General features: G+C 45.6%; 1 long non-coding RNA gene across 1 annotated transcript in view; it reads left to right on the plus strand.

Moving 5' to 3' along the window:
* The first annotated feature begins 1187 nt into the window (after positions 1-1187).
* LOC118019154 overlaps positions 1188-25932 on the plus strand; it is a 93732-nt gene continuing 68987 nt past the window's right edge. Inside the window, exons 1-3 of the long non-coding RNA XR_004681587.1 lie at positions 1188-6316; positions 11756-13064; positions 18516-18743. This is a non-coding gene — a long non-coding RNA (uncharacterized LOC118019154). The remainder of the gene's footprint in view (positions 6317-11755; positions 13065-18515; positions 18744-25932) is intronic.

Genomic DNA, 25932 nt, shown 5'->3' on the forward strand with positions numbered 1-25932 from the left:
CGCCCACTGTGTCCATCAGGGGCCCTGGAGGGGAGAGAGGGAAATGATTCTCAGTAAAGTAGGAGGGCGCCCTTTGGCTGTGTGTATATGTGGTCATGTCCTGGGGCTCTCCCCTTCAGCCTAAGTTTTTCTCTTCCTTAAATTTGTCTCACTTAATGGTAAGGAGGACTCCTGGGGTCGATTTACATGTGGGTCTTTTAGAGAAAGGAAGGAGTCAAAGAAGCACTGGGGTCCCAGGTAGAGGGAGAAGAAAGCAGGTGTCTGGCATGATGTGTCCTACACCCTCTTTCCCCTGCCTCAGAGCTCAGCTTGATGAACTCCTGTCTGAGCTTTCTGGAGAGAGGCTGCAGACTAACGCAGGCAAAACTTCTATCACTGAGGACTCCGAGGGCCACAGGGCCACAAGCGTTCTGGTTGTGAACAGTTGTATGGGTGTGTGTCCAGTATAATAAATGCTCAACGATGCTAATTATTATACTACTTTTTAAATGACGAAATAGGAGACAGAATTAGGGAAGGGAACATCCCATTCAAATGTGGCTAATGTAGAGGTTCCTGGGCATCTAGAAGGCCCGAAGCTCTGGGAGGATCCAGGGCCTCTCCACGCTGTGTAGACATCAGCCTTCTCACACGAGAGCCACTTGAAGAAGCCAGGATGGCAGCCAGGGGCAGGACGGGGACCTTACCAAAAGGTGGAAAGAGGGAGAGAAGAAGCCATAGGAGGAAAGGGAAAGAGGAACTTCTTTTTCCTTTCAGTCCTTTCCTTTTTTTTTAATTTAAATTTTAATATTTTTTTAGAGAGAGATTGAGAGTGAGCACAAGCAGGGGAGGGGCAGAGGGGGAGGGAGGTAGAGAATCTCAAGCAGATTCCATGGTCAGCCCGGGGCCCGATGTGGCGCTTGATCCCACAATCTTGAGTTCGTGACCCTGAGATCACAACCCGGAGATCATGACCTGAGCTAAATCAAGAGTTGGATGCTTGGGGTGCCTGGGTGGCTCAGATGGTTAAGCATCTGCCTTCGGCTCAGGTCATGATGCCAGGGTCATGGGATCGAGTCCCGCATCGGGCTCCCTGCATCAGGCTCCCTGCTCGGCGGAGAGCCTGCTTCTCCCTCTGCCTCTGCTGCTCTCCCTGCTTGTGCTCTCTCGCTCTCTCTGTCAAGTAAATAAGTTAAATCTTGAAAGAAAAAAGAGAGTTGGATGCTTAGCTGACTGAGCCATCCAGGCACCCCTACTTCTAGTCCTTCCTATTCATCAGTAAGCCAAAAGCAGAGTGTTGGTAGAACACATGCATAGCAAGATGAGAAATAAAAACAATGTATTCATTTTGTGCAGTGTCTGTACCGCTCAGTAAGAAGGAAGTACATAGGCATATACAGGCTGTGAGATACAAACTGCGTAACGTTAGTGATTCTACGTGAGTTAAATGCTCTACATTTGCATGTAAAACAGGTATTGCACAATATATAGATGAATGGCAAAAATTTGTGCTAATAATCTAAAATGTTCATTTGTCTTTATTTGCAATGCTCTATAGCAAATAAAAAACACCACGGCAAACAGAGACCACAGGTGAAACGAACAAGCTTTATGTTTTAGTACTTTCAAAGGCACTTCTTTCTCTGCTTTTTAAATAAGGGATGCCACATCTTCATTTTGCACTGGGGCCCACAAATTATGTAAGTGGCCTTGGCAAGGAGTCTATATCCATGCTGCAGGTTTAAAAAATGTGTCTGTGTCACCATCCTTGGACCCCAGGGGAATCTCGGGAGCACTCACCTCATCCCACCCGAAAAAGAGATGCGTGGACCATTGATGAGCAAAGATGCAGTAGGGCCGCGTTATCTGAGGGAGCCTCAGTGAGGCAAACAGCTTCCCCCTTTGCTTGTCTTTCCTTTCCTCAAGAAGGGTAAAGTCTGGAGGACTAAGGTGAAGGTGCTGTTCACCCTCAGCCAGATTTTCACTAAAGCTCAGATCTGCCTGTAGCCTGCAAAAAACCTGGCTCCTCCTAGCTCATCTGAAGACAATTTGGGGGCTTGTGGCCAAAGACCATTTCAGGGATATAATTTTTCCCCTCTGTGTATTTGTATGTATATGTGTCTGTGAATCTCCTTCGGGGCTTATCTTGGTAGTGGAGGCTCAAAGATTTGCGGTTCTTGATTGGGACCCTCAAACCAGCACCTCAGGCTCTCAGAATCCATTTCCCTCTAGGGAGTCTGCGCGCTGGGGCTGAGGAGAGAGCATGGAGGACTGAGGAAATGGTGAGCAGGTCTGGGAGGCAGGTCTGGGAGGCAGCGCTGGGAGGACAGACCTGCCAGGGAGAGCGCTCCCCGCCTCCCCCTCCAGGCAGGCAGCGGATGTGGGGACTGAGGAGCCCTACTGCTAGCGAGTGAGTGAGGACAGGGGAATCAATCACCAGGGCCAGGCTGGGTGACACCACCTCAGGCCTCCTGTCAGCGAGCTGGCCTCTCTCCTACCTGGGCCTGGCAGCGGGGAGTCTGGAGGATCCTAAGCCAGTGAGATGTGTGCCAAGGCAGGCCCTTTCCAAGGCTGCAAACAGCTCCCAGGGGTTTGAGCACACTGGGGGTTTGTTTCAGCTCGTTTGCCTGCGTCCAAAGAATCAACCAGAGTCAGCAAGCCCTTACAAAAGACTGAGCTCCTTGGAGAGAAAGCAGCTTGTTAGAAAGGCAGCACCTACAAGACCTTGTAGGTTTATCTTTCTATGGCACCATTTTTGGGGGCAATGGGAAATCAAGGGATATTAGGAACATTCATTCATTCACTCAGTGTTTATTATCTACCTATTCTGTGAAAGAAAATGCTGTTCCAGGAGATGAGACAGACTTAGGGAAGAAAACCCAGGGCACCTTTGAGTGGCGGAAAAGTTTAGCCAGCATTTAAGAAAATGAATAGTACCAATAATTAGAAAAGATAAGGGGTTCTGGAGTTTGGACTTTATTTTAATTCCTTGTGCAAATGGGAACCATGAAAAGTTCTTGTCACTGTCACTGCTTTTGAGGTGTCACGTACATGCAGCAGAATTCATCCTTTTTGTCATTCTGATGTTCGTAAATGCATATAGTCTTGTAAATACCACCATGACCAAGCTACAGAACATCCCCATCATGCCACAGAATTTTCTTGTCTCTTTGCAGGAAACCCTTCCCCCCACATAGCCCCTTATAACCACCGATCTGTTGACTGTCTCTCTAGTTTTATTTTCCAGAGTGTCCTATACATGGAATCATAGAGCAAGTAGCTTCTTGAGTCTATCTTCTCTCACTTAGAATACCACATCTGAGATTTATCCAGGTTTTTGTATGTCAACAGTCATACGTTCCCTTCTTTTCTCACCACTATTCTGTTCTGTGGATGTGTCACAGTGGGTTCATCCATTCATCATTTGAAGGACTTTTGGGTTATTTCCAGGTTTTGGTGGTTGTGAACAGACTCCCTAAGAACAGTCATGCACAGGTTTTTGTGTGAATGTAAATTTTCAGTTCCCTTGGGCAAATATCTAAGCATGTAAGAGTAGGATCGCTATGTCAGACCAGTGTTCATAAGTGTGTATTTAACTTTATTTAAAAGAAAACCTTGTCAAACTGTTTTCCAAAGCAATTGTAGTATTTTCTATCCTCCCCAGCGGAGTATGGAAATTCTAGTTATTGCACATCTTATCCTCACCAGCACTTGGTATTGTATTTTTATTCTTAACTCTTCTAATAGGTATGTGATAGGTATGCAATCGGTCGTGGTTTTAAACCGCATTGACTAATGCTGTTGAGCATCTTTTCATGGGTTCATCTGCTGTTCGTATATGTGTTAGGGTGAAAGATCTGTTCAAGTCCGTTCAAGTGACACGATCATAGTTGTGCATGAGGAAGATTATCCTGGCAGCAGGGTACAGCCTTGCTACTGGACATGCTGAATCAGGACCTTGGACTCATTCCAACAAGATCTCCAGGTGGCTTGTATGCATGTTAAACTTTGAGAAGTGCTACTGTACAGGAGTAATTGGAGGAGAGGGGAAAAATGCTGGGATTAATTGTTGTGATATGGAGAAGTTGGGGATGCTGAGCAGTCAGAAGGCTAAGGAAGTAAGAATCTATGCATCTCCTGCTGACCTGCTCTGGAAACCTGGCTCATAGTTTGAGTTCCTGCGTTCCGCTGCTGGATGAAGGCCCATGTGGTAGCAAAGAGGGCCTTCAGAGGAAACCATTCCCTGGAACGGCAGACCCACCTGTTCAGGCCTCCAGTCATGGCCAGTGGGGCCAGAGCGTAGGGAGACCTGTCAGTATGGCCGAGCAGGATAGGATTCTGTTTCATCAATCACGCCAGCCAATACTGACAGGACCTGTGTGTCGGCACATGGATCAGGCTCTGCCCTCAGGTGAAAGTGCATGGTCTAGATGAGGAGACAGGCAGACACCATTGCCACTCAGTATAGATGAATGGCCTAGCAGAGACTTCTATACAGTTCTGTGTAGTCTCATCCTCAGCACAGCCCTGTGAGGTGGGGACTGTTATAAGCCTCATTTTATGAGAAAGTATCCACGGGCACAGGGGGATTCAGGGACTCACCCTATGTCTCATAGTTCGATGCCCACTTGGTCAGGCTCCAAAGCTTGTGTTCTTAACTGACCATGTGCTAATGAGCCAGGGGCTGTCCCAGAGGACCCTGAGGAGAACTGACACAGAAACCAGTGTCCCTGGCCCCAGCAGCTCCCAGTCCTTGCCCCAGCCCCGACTGTGCCCAGGGGGGCTGATGATGTTGAACAGATGCCGAGACAAAGTCTTCTAGCTGCCTGTAGACAATTCGAGCACAGACTGGAGGCACCGGGCTTTCTTGCTTGCTGCGGAGCTGCCCTCTTGGTCAGGCCTCCGTGGTCATCCTCTGCTCCGGCCCCTGCCTTTTACTGCAGGCGGAGCTGGACAGTATCAGAAGCTTGGCTCTCCTTAGATCCCACATAACTGTGGATTTCTCCTCTATCCAAGAGATAAAGCCAAAGACAGACTTTTGCGATTTCTCAGCCTCCCCTGACAGCATTGAGGCCTGTGCATTGTTAAGATTTCCAAAAAGCAACTCTGCTGTAGGTTTTAGAAGTCAGCCTGGAGATGTGGGGTGGACATGACCCCTGGGATATCTTTGTAAAGGCCTCATGCCCCCTTGACCCATTGAATGTTGTAAGCTCCTTGAGTGCCAGGACATAGATCCCTTTATGTTCCTCTCTCAGTGCCTTCCCGCCGTGCTGGCCTAAGACAGATGTGCTGACAGTGTTAGGATGTTGGAGCTTGGAGGGGCTGTGGTTCGTAGGAGTGAGGGGCACAGACTCTGGAGCCAGGCTGTCGGGCTGAATCTTGTCCTTGCCACTTACTAGCAGTGTGACCTTAGGCAAGTAACTTAACCTCTCTGGGCCTTAGTTTTTCCTCTGTAAGATGAAGATGAAAGTTCCTCCCTCCTAGAGTTGTTGTGAGGTTTAAATGAGTTATTACAAGTAAAGTGCATAGAAAAGTAGCCCACAGTAAGCGCAAATAATAAGCATAGTGTAAGACAGCAGTCTTTGAAATTAGGCCTGGTTTGAAATTTCAGCTCTGTCCCTTTCTAGCTATAACCTCCAGCAAAGTCCTGAGCCTGAATTTTAGCTTCAAACTGAAAAATCGGGACAAGACCTTCAAAGGAGGATGAAGGAGAGGATTAAAAAGTAGTAAAGAGCTGGCCCAGTACCTTCTCAGAGTAAGACTGCTGCAATCACTTGGTTTCTTCACCCATTGTCTGCCTGATCTGAGGGTGAGGGAGACAAGGCTGCTCTCTTGTCATCCTGGTGAGGAGCCTTGGCCCCATCCAGGACAGAATCATGAAGCAACTGGAGGTTGTGGGCAACGGGGCAGCTGGGCTGTCCAGAGAGGACCTAACCCTTCTAGGGCAGAACTAGCAAGACCAGTTCGGTGGGAGGCCTGGAGGAAGATGAGCAAGATAACCCTGCCCCAGAAAGTAAATGCAGAAGGTATGGCAGCTGTCTGGCCCCAAGGGAGTGGAGAGAAAGCTGGATGGATGTTGGGTCTCCCCCACGCCGCGGTTACCCGGTACCTCTGTGCATCCCGGCCCTCGGCAGTCTGCTGGGAGCCTCGTCCTGTCACAGAGCAGCACCCCTCTTCCTGTTTCTGTGCATTCCAGGCTCCCTACAGACAAATCTGTGCCCTTCACAAAGCTCATGGACAAAATCAGAGTAGTTCCAGGAAAGTAGGATCAAGAACAAGGACGAGGAGATAAAGCAAACATCTGCTGAATATTAGTGGAGAAACCCTGACTGTTGGTGTAAGTATCACCCAGGGTGGCCACAGGGTCTTCTGGGTTTCTGTGCTGTTGGCCGTGGGCGGGTGGTCTGACGAAGCCTTTTATCACCTTCCTCTTCTGATGCGCCGCTATTGTGACCATAGCAGTAGGGCCCTTCACCGTTCTGGGCACAGTCTTTGGAAGCCCCCAGAGGAGGGGTGCATGGCACTGGGGGGACGGGAGCTGACTCGGGAGAGGTGGGCAGGGCGGGATCCCAGAGGCTCTTGACTGCAGAGCCAAGGAACCTGGCTTGGGTACTGAGGGCAACAGTCAGCCAGAGAGGGACTTCAAGCAGGGAAGCTGAATGATTTGGTGGGTGTTTTAGAAACTCTTTTCACAGCTTGTGTGGAGGATAAGCTCCTGAAAAAGATAAAACGTTGGCTTATTTTTTTTCTTAAATATGCTATATTTTTTAAGCAAAGCCTAAATCACCAACTTCGCTTTTCTCTATGTATTTTTTATTTGATCTCTTTAAAAGGTTATGGGAGACTTTTATTAACTTAAGCCTCTGGTGATGCCCTAATTTGTCCTCTCCCCACCATTCTCTTGCCAGAGAAATAAAGCAGCCTTCCCAAACTGGTGCGGTGGGCTTTGGCACAACCAGGAAGGATTTCACATAGTCTGGATTCTCAGAATTGTGCTCTAAGGAGACCCTGTGGCCCTCCACCCACACAACCAGGTTCACACGTAACCTCCTAAAAAGTCACTTTGGACTCAGAGCACACTCAAGCTTTGGAAACTTGGCTCCACGTCCAAGTCCCACATTAGACATTTGCAGATCACTGCCTCAGTTTCTTTCTGCGTCACTGGGCTCACGTTGTTAATGTTTCTCAGGGAGCTTCCTGCCAGTTCCTTCACTGTATTATAAATGTAAACGCAGTACCAAAGTTGGCCTTCAGCCCAGTGTGGCTCCTCAGGAAATGTGAGTGGTAAACAAATGCTGAACAGAGAAGTCAATGCTGACTGCCTTCTCTTCTAATACTGCCAACGTATCTTTCCCTTTACCATGAAAATTGGCTTCAGCCCCATGAGTCTGGCAGTCTACCCACTGCCCTCTGCCTCCAGAACACCCCTGATGGGAAAGATCTGTATGCAGAGGATGTCATGAAGCTGCATGTTTCGCGTACTGTGGATTTCACAGAAATGCTTCTGTAATTTGAAGTGGAAAATGGTATACCGTATATCATTTTAACTAATTGACCTCAAACTCTGTGCCATTCCTGAAGTTCATATAAATGCATCGCTGTCCTTGATACAAAAGGCTTCCAAACTGTACAATGATGAACAGGTACAGTCCTGTCCAGAAGATACTACGATCCTGTGTAGTACTTTGCTTTCAGTCCAAACCTCATGCATCTAGCCTTGAGTCCTCGGAGGCAAAAAAAAAAAGGTGAAAACCTTTAGGTCACATAAGTAAACAAAGTTTGAGCTTTTTAAACAGGATGTTGTTGGGCTCAAATTGGACTTCGGGCTAAGGGGAATGAACAGTGCCTTTAACTACACCCTGAGGCTTCCAAAGAAAAGTACGGCAGGCTTGAAAGGAATCATGCTTCAGACAGGTTAGGACTTTTCCAAAAAAGAAGAAACAAATAGAAATCTGTACTTTTTGAGCAAGAACTGGTAAGATAGTCTCAGTTCGCTTAATAAAAGCATGTTTAAACCTATCTCAGAGTTGGGTCTATAAAGCATCCTCGCCGGAAATCAGAGATGGGAGTGGGGAAAGGTGGAGGTCACTTGATTTTCCCTCAGAGAACTAAGTGTGGTCCCAACAGGATACAGTATCCCCTGGATCTGAATAAAGCCCCGAGCAACACAGCTGGTGCCAGATTTCACCGTGACACCATCTGGGCCCTGTTCTTAATGCTCAACATCCATTTTCTCTAAATGAAACACTAACCTGGAACAAGACAGAGCTTACGAGAGGACTCACATTCAGCTCAGTCCTTATGAGAGAGGGTAGCAAATACTGACCACAGGTGGCAAAAATCCAGGTGGGAGAAACACCCTCCAGTGTGCCTTTCAGAAGTCGGAGATGTCCCATCCATATTATACTATAAGCCTCTCCTCTATCTTGAATTTTTAAAAACCTCAGAGGCCATTTTATATTTCCCACCATCACTTATGTGTTTTGTTTCACTATCAGATGTATTTCTACCATCAAATGATTGTTTCATAGCTTCATTTTAACTATTCTATTTTACTCCAAACCCCCTTTCCTGGGCCAGACCAGGACCCCAAAACACAATCACCATCAATTATTATCCCAGGGAATTCAGGAAAAGCTTAGAATAATATTCCTTAGGATCACTTTCTGGAATCAACATTTTGCAGCAAGTCTGAATATTTCTTCCTTTTGCCACAAGAAAAAAAACTCACTGGAGAAATCATGTTGCCGATGAAACTGAAAAGAGTACACAAAGTCAAATGTCCCCCATAAATCTTACAGCTAGAGAAATGAGAACAGCTTCCCTAAAAAGGGATGAGGTTAAATGGAATTATGTGATCATGTTGAGCTGTGTTTACAAGATTCAAGCTTAGGGTGAGCATAATGATCAGGATAAAACCAGCCTGCTAACTTTGTTTTTAAATGTATTTGAAAACGTCAAATATAGCAAAATTAAAAATTTACAGAGGGCTGGAAGTGTTTTTTTAAAAGAATGCCTTTTCTTTGCCCAAATTTCCAAGTTAATAGAATTATTAACTTGTGAAATTGACATTTGAAAAGCTACATATTAGTTTAAACCAGACTTGATTAGTACAATGTCTTTACCAACTTTCCCCCTACCTGTTCTTTCATCCCATTTATCATTATATCATAGGCATTTTTCCCTGCTATAATCTCCCTTCATAATTATCCTTTAATTTATACATTAGTATTCCCAACCACTAAATGCACAATACATTTATTATTCTCTTTTTGGTTGCTTCTAATTTCTCACTATTATAAATATTGCCACAATGAGCATTTTACGGACTTTAGCTTATATTTTTAGAAGTAGAAATAATGGATTAAATAGTATGTATATCTATATGTGTCTGGATGTAGTTTGCTAGATTATTTTTCAAGAAGATTATACATAGTTATCCAGTCATTATCAATGAATGAGAAACTTGTTCTCACCAGCTTTGGGTATTAAGATGTAAAATTTGCTCATTAAACAGCAAAATAATTTACCTGAAAGCTTTAAAATTTTTAGGAAGGCAAACATGGCCATCTTTGTCTCTGCTTTCTTAAACTGCTTTCCGCTTAGAAAGTTGTTCCCTTCCCCCTTCAAGAGCATTGGATTTGCAAATGTTGGGAGGGCAGGATGCTCCCCCTGGCTTAAGCCACACCCTAGGAAAATTACATCAAAATATCTGGAAGTGGGTCCTGGGCCCCAGGTGATTCCAGTGTGTATCCAAGTCTACCACTGGGATAGAAGGTAGGGATCAAAGTTTGTTTTGAAAGGGGCAAATAAGAAAAGGAGTGCTGGGGACAGAGAGGCAATAGTTTCCTTTCATGAAGTTTGACCGAAGGCAGAGAGATCATGAAAGTAGCTTGAAGAAACAGCAGTGTCAAAGAAAGGTGCTTTTAACAAAGAGTAGGCGAGCTGCATAGGCTTGAAGGCAGAGGGAGGGATTCCATGGAAAGGGAGAGAAAGATGTGAAAAGCTGAGAGAAAGATGGAGAAAGCAGGAATGAGGGGAAGGCATTGGCCCAGGAAGAGGGGTCAGCATAGGTTAAAGGGAAATCATTCTTGCTGAAAGAGACGTGAAGGAGCAAGTATGGGAGGAAATGCTGGGACATTTTGAGGCGTGGGAGTTTGCATCAGCTGGCCCTGAACTTTGCAGAGGTGCAAGAAACTCTAGGGAGTGGAGTCAGGGCAGGGGAACCACTGTGGACAACCACTGTGGGGAAGGGGAAAAGAGGAAATAAAAGCACCTTGTACTAGGTGCAGCCAGTTTGGTCAACTGGTCAACAACACTCCTGATGAAAGTCCCCATTGAGAAGGGACAACAGACTAATGACTAAAATTAGGCTTGGAGATTATTAGCTGTCATCCATTCACATGATCCTTGCAAGTTTGTGCCCCTGAGCTGGCTGTATACTTTGTATCAGCCAGGGTTCGATCAGAAAAGCCAACTATGCATGATATATAATGAGATTTTTTTTTAAATGTGGGTTGGAATTGAAGCAATCGTAGGACCTGGTGGAGAAGTCTTTCCAAGACTGTTGCCTCTGCATGTGGCATTGGGACTGAAGTCACCGTAGGTCAGCAGGGACTGAAAAGAGGATATGCAGTCAGGGACAAGTTGGAACTCATGAGGACAACTAGGACCCACATTGGTATCCCTGCCTGCAGCTTTGAGGATATGGGTGACCTGCAGAAGCAGCTGGTGCCCTTTGTCGGAGCTGCACATGTACCTGGCCCAGGACCTGAGAGGAGGGAGCCCCACATCAACAAAGTAGCCCAACATAGGCCTGACAACATAGGTGAGCTGCCAAAGTGCCTGGTGCCTCCCCAGACCTTGGGAGCATGGAAATGGCTGCCTCATTTTTGTCTGCCAGCTCTCACCCAGAACCAGAACCACAGGGGGCAGTGAATTCTGGGAAATTCGCTTCAGTGTGCTGACACCTTACAACCTCACCACACACACACATGCACACACAGTCTGTGTTCAGAAATTTGTTGTTGTTTTTAGATAGGGAGATAGAATGGGGGAGGGGCACAGAGAGAGGGAGAGAGAGAATCTCCATCAGACTCCCAGCTGAGTAAGGAGCCGGACTCCGGCCTGGATCCCAGAGCCCTGCGATCACGACCTGAGCTGAAATCAAGAGTCCACGCATTAGGGACTGAACCACCCAGGCGCTCCCAGAAGTGTTTTAAAGCACTCCACAGACTCATGCAGGAATCTGAGACGTGAAGTAGACTGCAAGCAACATTTGAGTTTTATAAGAGGGGAAACGTCAGCCCAAAGGTTACAATTTGGACCCAAAATCTCATCTTGGGTTTCCGCTGGAATGGTGACATTTAAAACTTTGTTTTCTGGTCCTACCCGTGAGTGAGAATGGCAATGCCCCCTCTCTGCAGGCTGTGACCTGAGGCCCCGGAAAACTAGCGCAAGTGTTTCGTGTCATTGCAGCAAGAAGCTTGGGGCCAGAGGCATCCGCAGCGTTTTTAGGAATGTGGCGTTTAGTGAGTTTTTCTCATCTCAGCACCCCCTTTGAGCACACCTGGAGGTGCTGGGGGGTGGATCGGAACACTTGCACAGCTGGCACCTTTGCAAAACGCGCAGGGGGGGTGGAGGGAGCACATAACTCTCGTGCGGTAGCTCCGCTGTGAACCCGAAAACTCGGCAACGTCCCGGATCCTCGTGAAGCTGCTCACATATTTGCCATCCAACCAAGCACGGCTGAAATAACACAATCTCCTTGTTGTAGGTTTGGGGAATGCTGCGTCAGCTAGCCTTCTGGCTGCGTGGCTTCCATTCCCTTCCGTGGAGGTGGCCGCCTGAGGAGCTAGGCCCTCTGGTCTGAGGGTGGGGGACCACCACGTCTGCTCTGGCATGCGCCCTGCCTGCTTCCTCTGGCACCTGGCCTCGGACCCAAAGGCAATCAACAGCAGGATAGAGGTTAGCCAGCTCTTCCTTCCTGTGCCTGGGAGAGGGTGACGTTTTAGTCCGACTCAGATATCATTGAGTTTTACTACACCTGTGCCATCAAGCTATGCTGGAAAGCAGAGCCATTTAATAGGACCTGGGTTGGAAGGATTTTGGAAAATGTTCTTGGAACCATGAAAGGCTGGCTGCCCAAAGCTTTGCTCCATCTCTCCCTTTTCTTTCCTCCTGGGTTTCCTCTTCCTTCGTCCCCCTTCTCTTCTCTGTCCTTCATTCTCATTCCAGAAACATGTAACCAACCACATGTTTACTGGTCCCAGGCCTGGGATGGGAGCTGGGGATCCTGAGAGGTCACAGCCTCCACCCCCAGGGAACTGGCCCAGGCGAGCGTCAGTTGAGCTGAGTCTTGAAAGAGACAGCAGGAGTTACCTGGTGGTCTCCTTTGTTCCTTAGTTCTCATTGCCCTGCCCAAACGTCCTCTTTTCGTACATTTTGCCACCGCTAGACTGTCTGAAGAAAGGGGGAAACTGGCAGCCAATAGTAAACCCTGAAGTCACACTTCCTGTGGGCATCTCTGGAACCCATCTCCTGGGTAAAGAAATCATTCTCAAATGCCAAACTCTCGAACTTCCTGACTCCCCAGAAGCACCCAAAGTAAAGTTCCAGACACCTAATCTCTGGCCCACTTTTAATTAAGGCCTCTCAGCTGTGTTGGCCTGTTAAAATTTCTGCAATTCTCTTAAAACCCAAACATACTTGACTTTCAAGGCTCTTTCTTGTTATTCACAGTTTTCTGGGCTTCCTGTGCTGGATTTTGCTGTTGCCTTGACTTTCTCTTGTGCCCCATCCATACCAAAGCTTATAAGGTGGCCAGCAACTTAAACAGAATTGGGCTCGCAGGCTGAGAATCTAATTTATCATCCACCCATCCCCTGGTATCTCACCTGTCCTCCCGACAGCAACCTCTGGTAACCTGGCCCAGCCATAACCTGAAGGTGCTAATTGCCAGGGAACCGGAACCAACTGTTCAGGGAGGGGCTTGAGAATGCTGACGTCATAGCACCAGACCAGCGAGAGGACACTGAGCAAAGTGTGAGATGGCTCTGGGACTGAAGGCAAAAGTTGACAAACAGGTAAGAAGCCTTTGAAACTAGGTACCAAGAGAGATACACTTCCTGCAGAATCTTTAGGAGGCGCGTGTCACTTATCTGCTCTGCCATCTGGGTGCCTCAGCGGGACAGTTTGAAGGTCTTGGAGGTTTGCTGTGGGCCTGATAACCAGAATGCTGCCCTTACGTTGTATAGCCGATCAGAAAGGTGGGAGGTGGGGGGTTGGTGGTGGGGTCCTGAGACCAGCAGCATCTGTGTCACCTGGGAGCTTGTTAGAAATGCTGGATCTCAGGCCCCATGCCCGATCTACGGAAACGGATTGTATTTTAACAAGATCCCCAGGTGATCTGCATGCACATGACCATTTGTTACAGAGTTTTATGGCTAATAAAGCCCTGTCACCTGCATAAAATCCTCATCCAAGGAAAGCAGAGGAAACTGGGGATTTGAGGTGAGTGACTAATCTAAGGTCACATAGCTGCAACTAGAAGTTTCTTACCCTCTACTAGCTTGGCGTTCTTTTTGCTGTATCTCTATGTATCCTGGCAACAATCAAGAAAGAATCACTGTTCACAGGATACTTTTGTTGAGCTCTCACCTCCTGCCAAGCACTGCTCTTAGTGAGTTGTTAATCTCACTAGACTTATGAGGTGGGACTTTTATTTTTCTCCTTTTTCAGCGAGTGAGGTGGTGGAGGACCAGAAACAACTAGTGTATTCCAGACCTTTTTTGAGTTGCCCACCTGAAAGTTGGGTGTTGGACTTCCCAGCAGTGACTGGGGAGCCGCAAGGAACCAGAGGATGACACATGAACGGGGACCTAGCAGCGAAGCACCGGATAAGTCACCTCCCCATCCTGCACCCAGCCTGCTGGCCAGCGTCAGCCCAATCTGCCATGTGGCATCTTGGGATAATTTCCAATACAGCTGTCCTACAAAAATTTCTGAGAGTGACTTAAAAATCCTCCTTGCAGCTGCATCACACCCTTCCAAATTGAGCTGGCAGGAGGATGCCTTTAAAGAAGGGAAGGTGGTTGGGTCTGGAGTATTTCCTACAAATCCCACACCACAGACTGAGTTACTGCCAATGAATCGGGAACATAGGGTGCTCAACAGGCTTCTCTCAGAATGTGCACTGTTTAATAACCTAGGGAATCGCTGTTTCTCAAAACAGTTGGGGTTTGTTAGCAAATCCAGGCCCTCTGAAATCCAGTTTGAAATGCACTGTCAAACACGCCACACTGTCCAGGGCCAGATTAATGGACCTTTGCTTTATCCACAGGAGATTATTTCCCAATAGTACCATTTGGTGATTGTGACTCAGAATGGGGTCTGATTAGGACCAAGGTTTAAAAGACACCTGACCAGTTATGCTGAGTAAATGCAGCTTAAAACAAATCACAAGCACGGCTTTAGTCACAGTGCAAAAGAACACACACTTGCTGCTTCTATTTTCAGAAAATTAATGAACGATTTCAGTTATGGCAAAACAACCCTGCAGACAAGGGTCAGTTTGCTCTTTTAATCAAGAAGCTTTGCCAAATATTTACTAAAATAGGGCAGACTCCTTGTAAAAGTATAAATAGTTTTGTTTCTTATTTAAAATAAAAAAGGTCCCTAGCACCTTATATGGTCTGATCCTTTGATGGCACTCAAGTGTTTTTATAGTAGGATTTCCATTGTGGTCTCTGTTAAGGAAAAAAGAAACAAGATTGCTGCACGAGGTCAGAGAAAAATGATGCTTCACATAAAAATCTGATAGGAAACTCTGCAGAGTAAACTGTGAGTAATGTTGTCTTGAGAGGAAAAAGCATGTGGTAATGCACTCAGACTCAGTGAAGGCCAAGGTTTCTATAGCAGACTCAGTTGGTTGCTTACTCAAGATTTGTCCCTCCTTCTTCTCTCCTTCCTGATGTGCCTTTGCTCAGTTATTTCTCTCTCCCCAGTGCTATTCAGGGGATGGGCTCCATAGGCAAATTCACTTTAAACCAATCACCAGGAGTCCCCTAGAAACAGGCATGTAATCCAGTTCTGTCCAATGAAAGGTGGGAAGTCTGCCGAGGGGATTTGGGGAAACATTTCCTTGCTCCCAAGAAGGAAAAGTAAGAAGAGACAGGTTCTTCTTCCTGTGGATGTTGTCATCTTGCAAAGAGGCAGCCATCTTGCTCTCAGACAAGGGCAAAACTGATGCAGGGTTTGGGCAAGACGAGAATCAGGGAGACCTGCAAAAGAGCCCTGACACATTCCATCTGGAGCCCACCTGCCTTTGGAGTTCCTGTTATTGGAAATAACAAGTGTCCTTATTGTTTAAGTCAGTTTGGGTTGGTGTTTGCAGTATTCGCTGCCCAAAGCATCCAAACCCGTCTACTATTACATTGTCCTGAAAACATCACCTCACCTCTTGTGTTGCCAAAAGGCTTCTGAGAGGTTAAAATTTCCTTCTCTGATGTAACATAGAGCTGTAGGTTAAACAATATGTCAAAATGATGATTCTATACTGGTTACAGCTTATTTATTTTCACTTCTCAAGGTAGGCAGGTCCGAGTGGTATCCTAAAAGGCACTTTTTATAATAAAGATAATATTGGGTCAATAGTACATGTGTGGCTAGGACTGGGTGAGTGTCTATTCATCCTCTCTCATGTGTTTCTTTGTAACAAGTTGCTGAAAATGTCAAGACAGCTGATGGGGGTCAGAGTTCATGGTCGGGGCACCTCGAACAGCAAATCTTACTAGGTCACCCCAGAGTTAAGCCTCTGGCCCAGGCTGCAGGGACATCTTGAGCTATAGATACAGAGGTTTACTGTCCCAAACCCCATTTGAGAGCTCAAGCTCAAGTTTTAGAAAAAAAATCCCTTTGCCATACATACAAAGTAAAAATGAAGGATTTTCAATTATCGTCTGGTAGTATTTATGCCTCTGATTGTATGTATCCCAAAAATAGGCTTCCAATTTTCCCAAACATAGATTTCATCTCAAATTGTTCTTTCTGCCTAGATTCAGATATATACAGATATATTCTGTATTTTACATTCAGAATGTCTTTTTCTCCCCTGCCCTTTTATTACCTTCATTAAATGTCTTCATACAAATACTTCAGAACAAAACAATGTAATAAAAAAGGTTAAGGGGAATTCTGAAAGCATTCTCTGCCAGTATCTGATGAATGAAAAGGTTGGATTTTTCACCTTTAATTATTTGGCTCATTGCCTGAGTTTTCTGTTGCCTTATATCTACGACGACCCGGTTTAGCACTCTCTGCCAAATCCCTCGCAGGAGGTGATTACTAAAGGTGCGGCCAGCTCTAACAAGGAAAGGCGGGAGGCTTAGCTCCATGAGGGCCCCTGGTTCTTAGATTACAGGTTGGAGGAACGATGGGTAATGCCCAACCAAAATTGAATCTGGAAATATTTTTCATTAGTATTTAGAATAGTAAACTTTGCGCCTATATTCACTCAAAATTATTAATAGAATAGGGGTTAAGTTCCGTGGAGGACGGCAGCAGAGGTTGTGAGAACCTATTGGCTGAAGGGCAAAACTCACAAATCATAAATCACATGTTGATCCTGCTTCTATGTTGATATATTCTCACAATGGCAAGGAGAGCTCTCCTGGCACACATCATCACTCTCTTCAAAGATGTAAACAGTGTGGTGTGAGCTCTGTTCAGAGAGAATTACTGCTCTACAAAGTTAGGCACTGAGAGTTTTTTCGTTTCTTCTCATTCCTGGAAAGGTACAGCGCCTTCCTTGCAGACGTTGCTCTGGGCAGCACGGTGCACAGACGCAAAAACTGTACTCCGTAGCAAGCACAGCTTGACTTCAGATTCATAACCTTTGGGACTCTTCCCTTTATTTAATTATTTATTTTTAAAGATTTTATTTATTTATTTGAGAGAGGGAGAGAATGAGAGAGAGAGAGAGAGAGAGAGCACATGAGAGTGGGGAGGGTCAGAGGGAGAAGCAGACTCCCTGCTGAGCAGGAAGCCCGATGTGGGACTCGATCCCGGGACTCCAGGATCATGACCTGAGCCGAAGGCCATCGCTCAACTAACTGAGCCATCCAGGTGCCTGGGACTCTTCCCTTTAATGTGAAATCCAAACACAAGGCTCCAGAACCATGTTAACACAGGCCTTTATGCATTGCCTTTGTCACAGTTCAAACAAAGAGAAAGTGGGATGCGCCCAGTACCACGGGGCAGCAGGCTTCCACCATATTCATGTCATCTAAAGCACACCTCAGGTTGCAATGGTTTTCCACACGTTCTCTTGTTTGAACCTCTCAATAATCCTGGTGGAACTCTATAGACAAGAAAGGTAGAGATGAAATCAGAAGGCTCAAATTAGGGACCTCTGGGTGGTTCAGTTGGTTAAATGTCTGCCTTCAGCTCAGGTCATGATCCCAGGGTCCTGGGATTGAGTCCCGCATCCGGCTCCTTGATCAGTGGGGAGCCTGCTTCTCCCTCTCCTTCTGCCTGCCGCTCCCCCTGCTTTGTGCTCTCTCTCTCTCTCCTCTCTGACAAACAAATAAGTAAAATAAAAAAAAAATAAGGTTCAAATTACTTGCTCAAGTTCACATTTGGAGGCAGAACTGACACTTGAACGAAGAAGTGTCTTTACTCCGAATGTGGTGCTTCTTCCATGAAACCATATTTTCTTGAAGAATGCCGCACGAGAGCAGTATTATATAATTGGGAAAAGCACAGGAGATCTGGGTTCAAATTCTAGCCTCACTACTTACTTCTTCTGTGAACTTGGAAATTTTCTAAGTCCCTGCCTTGGTTTTCCGTCTATAAAATGGAAGTAATAATATGTACATCACAGGGTTTGGGAGCTGAATGCATTTAATGCATGAACAGCACTAAGTGTAGTGCTTAGTACAAAGCACGGTACTTAGCAAGTCCTCAGTGAGGAATAGTTATTAAAAAACAAAGGGAAGATTAAGCTTTGGTTGACAGCTTTAAGTGCAAAATGTCATTTTGGTGGCTTTTCACTCTGCTATTGACTGTGTTAGTCAAAGATGTCCTGTGAGTTCGAGTTTCTTGCCCCACCAAATGAAGGCAACAGGGGCTTCATATGAAAACCTGGGAGAACCATTCTATCTGCTGTCCATCTTTAGCACAGGGCTCTCCACTCTGCGGTGTGTGTGTGTGTGTGTGTGTGCGTGTGCATGTGCACGCACTCTAGATGTGTTGTGGGGAGGAGGAGGAAGAAAGGAGTGAAGGGCCCTTGTATCAAATTTACCAGCTTTCACTTCATGTTAACACTCACCGAGCACCTAGCCAAGGAGTTGCCAGGGTGGGAGATTAAAATGCAAAGTAAAGTGGTGACATTTGGAAACTGCCACGGGTCTCCTGGAAAATACATACCAACACACACACAAGGCTGCTATTGACTGCAAAGACTTACTGATTATAGGAACGCAACAATATGATTAGGTAGATTTCTCAATTTACATCATTTCTTTCAAATACTATAGGGCACAAACAAGTAGAGTGAACCACAATATTCACATCACCTGGCGGGAATGATCATGCGTTGAGAAAGCCCGCACAGAGAAGAGACTGCTGCTCGTGACCGCACTAAATGAACTGGCCATTCTGAGGAGGAATGGTTTGCTGTGTGCCAGAGAAACCATTCTAACTGAGGCCCAGGAGGTGGGGGGCAGGTCCAGGCACTCAGAGTCCTCTCTCCAACCCTTTGAAAGGTAAATGAAGCAACTCCTTGCTGGGATGTGCAACAAACAAGAAAGTACAAATTCCCGTGCAGGGTCAAAGTGATTCTTGACGTAGAACAACGTTCCTTAGGGTTCTACTTGGCCAAAGGGGCCACAACTCAGGCTCCCAAAGTTAGAACTCTTTATAGTCAATGTTTAGTTGTTCCCGAGAAGCTCAACATCTCTGGGGGGGGTGGGAGGTGGGAGGTGGGGGGTGGTGGGGAGGGTTTTTGTTTGGGCTTTTCAGATCAAGTGTTCCCACTCTACGCCTACCGTCCGCCTTTGACAGCTCAGGCTGTTGTATGGATTCTAGAATCTCAATTGACTCCCCCCTTCCTGCCTGTGAACTCCCATGGTGTCTTTTCCCAAAAGTAAGTTTTTATTTGGGCCCTCTAACCTCAGAGAAGCTCTAATAACATGAGCCTCTGCATAACGTCTGTATGGATGAACAGCCTCTGTCATGCCACAAAAAAAAAAAAAAAAAACGTTTCTGCTACCATCCTCTGCTGGGGCAATGAGAGCTTCTGTGCTTTAAGACATTTAAATATGAGGCATCAAAGGGGGACCACTCAAGCGGTACTTAGGATATGGTCTCTTCTCATCAGTATGATTGTATTGTTTGGGGGCAAATTCATGCTCAGGGACTGAGATTGTCTTTGCCAATAGTTTATTTAACACAGTTTCAGTGCAGGAATTTCACAAGCCAAAAGCGTACAGGATAATGTCTGTTAATAAGCCAACAAAAACCCAACATGCTCCAAATCAATGACAAATCAATCATTGTTCCAGGCAAGGGGAGATGAAAGGTCTGCTGTCCAAATGTAGTTGAGGTGTGCCATGGGAACGGTTGGTACTCGTGAGGGTGGCTTAGCCAACTAAGCGCCGTTGTCCACCAGTGAGCACAGAAGTGAAAGTCCCGTGTTGCTGGAACACATTGTTTGGAAACTAAGTCACCCCTGTCTTCATTACCTTCAGTGCGTGATTTAGGCAGCTCCTTCTTCCGTCCTTGGTCACGAGTCAGGTAAACCCGAAGTCACAGCTTTCAAAAGCCAACAAACTACAGGGAATTAATTTGTGCTTATAACTTCAGACCACCTTCTTTCTCTTCGCTGGCTGTATCTGCCCACCGCTGCATCCTGCTCTATTAACCACAACTCAGAGTTGCTTCAAACTGCTCTTTCTTTTTAGGGAATTATCTTCATCCTGAGCACACACTGAGATCGGAAGTTACATTCTCTATTTGGTTAGAATTAGGCCTCTCGGTAATCCAGGAAATTAAATGGAGCCCTAATCCATCACCCACCACCTAATCTAAGAAGGTGCTGTTTTAGAAACATATCAAATGATGGGCCCAGGATCTCAGTGAGAGATCTACTTTTTCTATAGTATTTCTAATTTCAAATGGAAAGTCACGGCATGTGAATTAATCAATACTGTTGTTTTTAAAGTTTAAATCGTTAATTGCTAGCTTCTCATGTAACTGACCGAAAAACAACCAGGAGGGGCTCTCCATTACTAATGCGGTAGAATTAAATTATCAGTCACCCTATGACCCCAGTACACTCCTGTAAATTTTGAAAGAAATAGACTGTCATTTATATGTTTCATTTGGTTGTCAATACGAGTTTATATATCCCTAACAGCTGGGTGGGGAGCAGACTATGTTTTTTTGTTTGTTTGTTTAGTCTATAAAAGCTAACTTTCAAGCCAGCTGCATTTCTTCTTCAAGAGGGATCACTGAGGAGGTGATGGTTTGTTTAATTGCAGAAATGTAAACAGAAGGAAGCCTGTCACAATTAAGTTAGAAAGTAAGCACTAATTAAGTCTGATGCAGGAGCATGGAGATTCAGATTTAGCAAATATTGGTCCCAAATGGCTCTATTTTCTTTATATATCTCAAATTAATCTTAATGTAAACCAAAGTGCATGTGTTCTTTTCAAAGTAAAATTCACTCATATCTGTATTCTAAGAGAAATGAGATTGGAAACCACAAGATTACATTTCCCAGGAATGTGTATGAGAGAGCGCGGCCTTGGAGCTGTGCTATCTAGTTCTGCACTATTGCTTGGGGCCCACCACTTCACACAGACCAGCACAGATTGCGAAGAGATCCTGGGCGAGATCACACACACACACACACTCACACACTCACCCTCCCCCCCACACACTCTCTCTCTCTTATATAAACTGACCCAAAGTGTTACAGACTCCAAGATTTTAAGATCTACTTTTTAAGGTTGGTTGCGTAACTGGAAGAGTGTGTTAAAAATATTTGAAAAAAAAATTCTAATTAATCTACCAGCAACTACAGCTCCTCTTTCAGTCTACCTGTGTGATGGCTAACTGAAAATCCAGATTGCCTTTGAGGGCATGGGGAAATAAACCGTTCCTGATACTTCACAGAAGAGGAATTTATTTAATGCTGCTAAGGGAGTTCGTGATTGCCCAGTTTCCTTTAAGACCATCTTTGTCATTAAAAAATACGTTCTTGTTGAGTAAGTTAACCTTTAACTTTTGTTTTTATATAAAGATGAAATATCTATATTATCTTCTTCAAGTTTTATTATTTTTTTAAACAGCTGGGATCAGAAAGGAAAAACAAAAGCCAACCCTCACCTAAAATGGGTAAATGATTTTCCCAAGAGAAGAATTTTGTCATATGAATTGGTGGATAGACCAGGAAATATTTTGGTAATGGAATGTATGGCATCTTACATCTTCTATCAGAATCACAGACCTGGAAAAGACAATCCCCCTCTTCTGAGCAGGGCTATCCCTGAAAAACATTAGCATTTTTCTTAACAATTTGATGACCAAAATAGAAATTCAGAAAGTAAATTATCTGGGCTACCCATTTTGTAGATGAGAGGACTGAGGCTTCCTCTGTGAACCCACAAAGCTGATGACAGCTTAGATGAGATCCGGGAGGGATGTTGGAGGAGGAACCAGCAAGAATCAGCAATGGGCGGGCTGTGGAGGAGCAATCAGGGATGACTTCTAAGTTTTTGATCTGAGAAGTTGGGTGGGAGGTGATGTCACGTCCTGAGATGGTGAAGACTGGGAGAAGGACAGGTGGGGAAGGTGGTGGGACACAGGGGTCTGCTGTGGAGGATGTCTGAGATGCCCGTTAGCCATCTAAGTGGAGATGTCAAAGAAGCAGCTGAATATGTGAATGTGGAAGCTCAAGGGAGCTTGGAACTGGAAATTAAAAGTGGAGAGGATTAGGATGGAGAGGAGAAGCAGGCTCAGGACGGATGTCTGTATAGGGAGAACTTCTAGAAGGAAAATCAGAGTTGGAAAACTCATCATTTTGAGCTTCCTTATTGAGTGTCTTTATCGTTTTGTTTAGAGTTATAAATTCCTGGAATAGCAAACATACTCATGTTCCTACATATGGCTTAACTATGTGGACAAAAGTATATTCTGGGGTCAAATGGTGATGAATTTTGGATGAATTGCTTTAGGATTATTTTTAATCATTGCATCGGGAGCTGACTGTATTCACATCTTCATATCCAGTAGGAACTAGTTCAATGAATTTGGCAAACATTTAATAAATGGCTTTAGAATCAGATATCCTGGACTTGAGTGCTAATTATCCACTAAATTAGCTGTGCTTTCCTAGGCAAATAAAGTCTGGTCTGAGCCTCGAGTTCCTGAGGTATAAAATGGCATTGGGAGGATGAAGTGAGACAATTGAAGATAAAATGCCTGGAGCAATTCCTAGCACACAGTAAGAGCTCCACGAGAGGAATCTATTATTATTTAGATAAGGCATGTTCTCCCAGGGACCTTCCAGTCTGGTGAGAGGACCCAACACAACCAGGAAATGCCAGCAAGAAGCTTCCAAAGTGAAAAGATTTGATAGGAACAGGGATCTCTTTAGAATACTTTCATTCCCTTCCTGACAACCGGAGTCAGAAGTATGGTGCCAGCCTCGTCGGCTCTCCTGGCTGGCTTGAAGCTAGATGGCAGCCCAGCACTAGCCCTTGGAGAACTGTTTCTGGCCACTGAAGAGGCACTGACTCCTCAGGACTTGGAGCCAAGGGCAGTTGGCGGGCCCTCTCTTGGTCCCTGGTCCCTTCCTTCCCTGGGGTGCTTCTGCCCTCCCCTTACCGGCCTGAGTCTCCTCCCCATCGGAACCTTTCTTTACTGCTCCCAGAGTTATACTTGGTTTCCTAACATGATGCTCTGTCCCTAATTAGCTGTTTCATTTCCCTCTCCGGCCTGGGGTTTCCAATAACAAAGGCCGTGGCATCCAGAGGACATGTTCTTACTGCTGTGTTGGGGTCCTTCCAGCGGAGCCTGATGTACCCCCACCTGGCCTGGAGATGCTGAGCTCACATGAGGGTTATTCGCAGACCTGGGCTGAAACTCCTGTTGTGTGGTTTGCTCTGGTCTAAGGTGCCACTATACTTTTGCAATCATAGATTTCAGCCCTTATGATGGCAGGGGCTGTATGTCCTTGCTGGGTCTAGCTACTTGGTTCATTGGTGTAATTCACTATGGATCTTGAAATGTTTCTTTCTTCTGTTCATATCACAGCAGCTTCAGTAGCCAAGGGATCAAATCTAAGCAGGAGATGAGCTGTGCTTCTTGCCTTAGTGGCCGCCAGGCCAGCTATCAGGGCGAAAGGCAGATTTTAGTACGTTATTTGGTATATAGCTCAGTAACAGCTCAATATCCGGGGTGTTGGGTCCCAAGGCAATGGGTGATCAGTTTCCCCGGGGTTTATGGAATTGAAGAATAACAGCAGTAACAACAAAAATGTATAAATGTAAAATGTTGTATGCTGGTAAACAACATCTCATAAGTTTATTTAAGCCAGTAAATATTAGGGCACCTGGGTGGCTCAGTCGGTTAAGCATCTGCCTTTAGCTTGGGTCATGATTCCAGGGTCCTGGGATCAAGCCCCACGTCAGGCTCCCTGCTCAGCAGGGTCTGCTTCTCCCTCTGCCTCTGACCCTTCCCCTGTTTGTGCTCTCTCTTGCTCTCTCTTGCTTGCTCTCTCTATCTCAAATAAATAAATAGAATTAAAAAAAAAATAAACCAGTAAGTATTCTGTGTAAGTTTCTAAAATGATATTTTAAAATGATTACTTTTTAATTGATTAACCCAGTGCTTCAATCTATTAATAGTCCTCAGCTTTGCTGGGCTTCTTTTTACTTCTTACTCTGATCTTTCTAATTTCTACCCTGAGCTTGAAAACCAACAATTAGGCATCTCTGTGTGCCAGGGAAATAAGGTCAGGCCTTGCTTCCTACTACCAGACAGGAGCCATCAAAGATCTTGGGTGGTCAAAGCTCGGGGAGGGGCAGAAGTGGGTCTATTGAAAAGGTGGGTTTAAGCATGTGGACTTGGGATTCTTTTAAGGCCCTGTACCTGATTTTGTATTTGTAATTTTGCATTGTTTTTATTTTAAAGGGACAGAAATGATATGAGCCTGAGGTCTCACCAAACCTGAGTCTACCTTTGGGAAAAGTGAACTCACTCTAGGGCCAGGCAAGGGACCTTTCTGGTTCCCTGAGGGCAGCCTGTAACAAGGGGTCAGGAGGCTGAGCTATGAAACCATGAGGGGTATAGTCTCCATGTCAACAGGACCCTGGGCACTGACCTAGGGCAGTGTTGGGGGCAGAATACTGCTGGAGAAATTTGCGTGACACGAGGCAATGGACATTGACATCCATCTCTGAGTACCAAAAGGAGGTGTTCTTGGGGGCGCCTGGCTGGCTCAGTCAGTAGAGCATGTGACTCTTGATCTTGGGGTCAAGCCCCATATTGTGTATAGAGATTACTTAAACAAAAACACCCCCCCAAAAAAACAAAAGGGGATGTTTTTGATGGGGTGCTGAAAGAATAAATCCAAAGAAAATGTAGGCTATGAGGTAGGGCTGAATATCCATCTAGCCTCCTAAGGGAGCCTCCCAAGCCCTCCTGTCTCCCTGAGCTTACCCCCGTGTGATCAGGATCCTCTTCATCTGGGGTTCCCTGTTCTTTGCATGTCCCATTTGGGGTTCTTGTTATTGCTGTACATTTTGTGGTTTCTATTTAATCCTAGCTGTTTCCTTAGGACTCTGGCCAAGTTCCTAGATCCATCCTACCTGCATGGAGGGAACGGAATGTAAATAGTAATAGATTTCGAACAACACTGTAAATGCTTTATGGACTGTGTGTTACAGGGAGTAACTGAGCTGTAAAATTGGAATTAATTCTATGTGTTTACAGAAATGTGCCAATTGTAAAACCTCCCTACTTTCTAAATAGAGCCTTTGTGATGCAGAGCTTTGGGTACACAGAGGGTGGCTCAGAACTGGTGACTCTGGGACCTCTCTGGCAGCCTCCTGTGAGCGTCTGAGACTACATCTTGCTCCCATTTTCCCCACAGCCCTTTGGAGTAAGTCTTCTTGGGGGGCATGCAGCTTCTTCAACGAGTCTGTAATGCATTCTTTGTTAAATATCCCTCATATGTGCTCTTCCATGGGAGCAGGAAATACCCCTCCTCTGAGGTGAAAATGGTGCTGTCAACACCTCTCTTCAGAGGACATATGGTTTATGAGTGATAGTGATGAGCTCCACCAGCCGTCATGGTCTCTGCCCCCTTCACTGACAAGCCAGCTGGAAATATCCCTCTGAGTTGCTATGACCAAGGCAGGAGAAAGCAGCTTTCTTCCTTCCTTTCCTTCCTCCTCCATCCTTTCCTCCTTCCCTCTTTTCCTTCCTCTCTCCCTCCTTCCTTTCTTGCCCTTCTTCCTTCCTTTCTTCCTGTGGGTCTCCTTTCTGAATGTCTGCTCCCAGACTCTTGACTTTGCTCATTCGTCACTAATTGGCTCCATAAGCAGTATGTAAAGTAAAAGAGGATTCTGCCAGCTTTTCTGGGCTCAGAGGACATCCCCCTCCCAAACACACACACACACACACACACATCAAAGGAGTAGGAGTAATAAGAGAGGAAGGTAGCTTAGAAGCATAGAAAAAAAGTCAGACAGTCCTAGCTTTGAATCCTGGCCTAGATACTTACTGGGTGAAGGACCTTGGGCAACTCATTTAACCTCTCTGAGCTTCTTCTGTTCCTTCCTCGGATGCATGATGGGGATAAGAACTTTGCAAGGGCAATCTAAGAATTCAGATCCATATAATAGGTGCCCACTAAGTGGTACACATTGTTATCTGTATGATTTG

Source organism: Mirounga leonina, unplaced genomic scaffold, assembly GCF_011800145.1.
Source record: "Mirounga leonina isolate KUSES-001 unplaced genomic scaffold, KU_Mleo_1.0 Mir_173, whole genome shotgun sequence".
NCBI lineage: Eukaryota > Metazoa > Chordata > Mammalia > Carnivora > Phocidae > Mirounga > Mirounga leonina.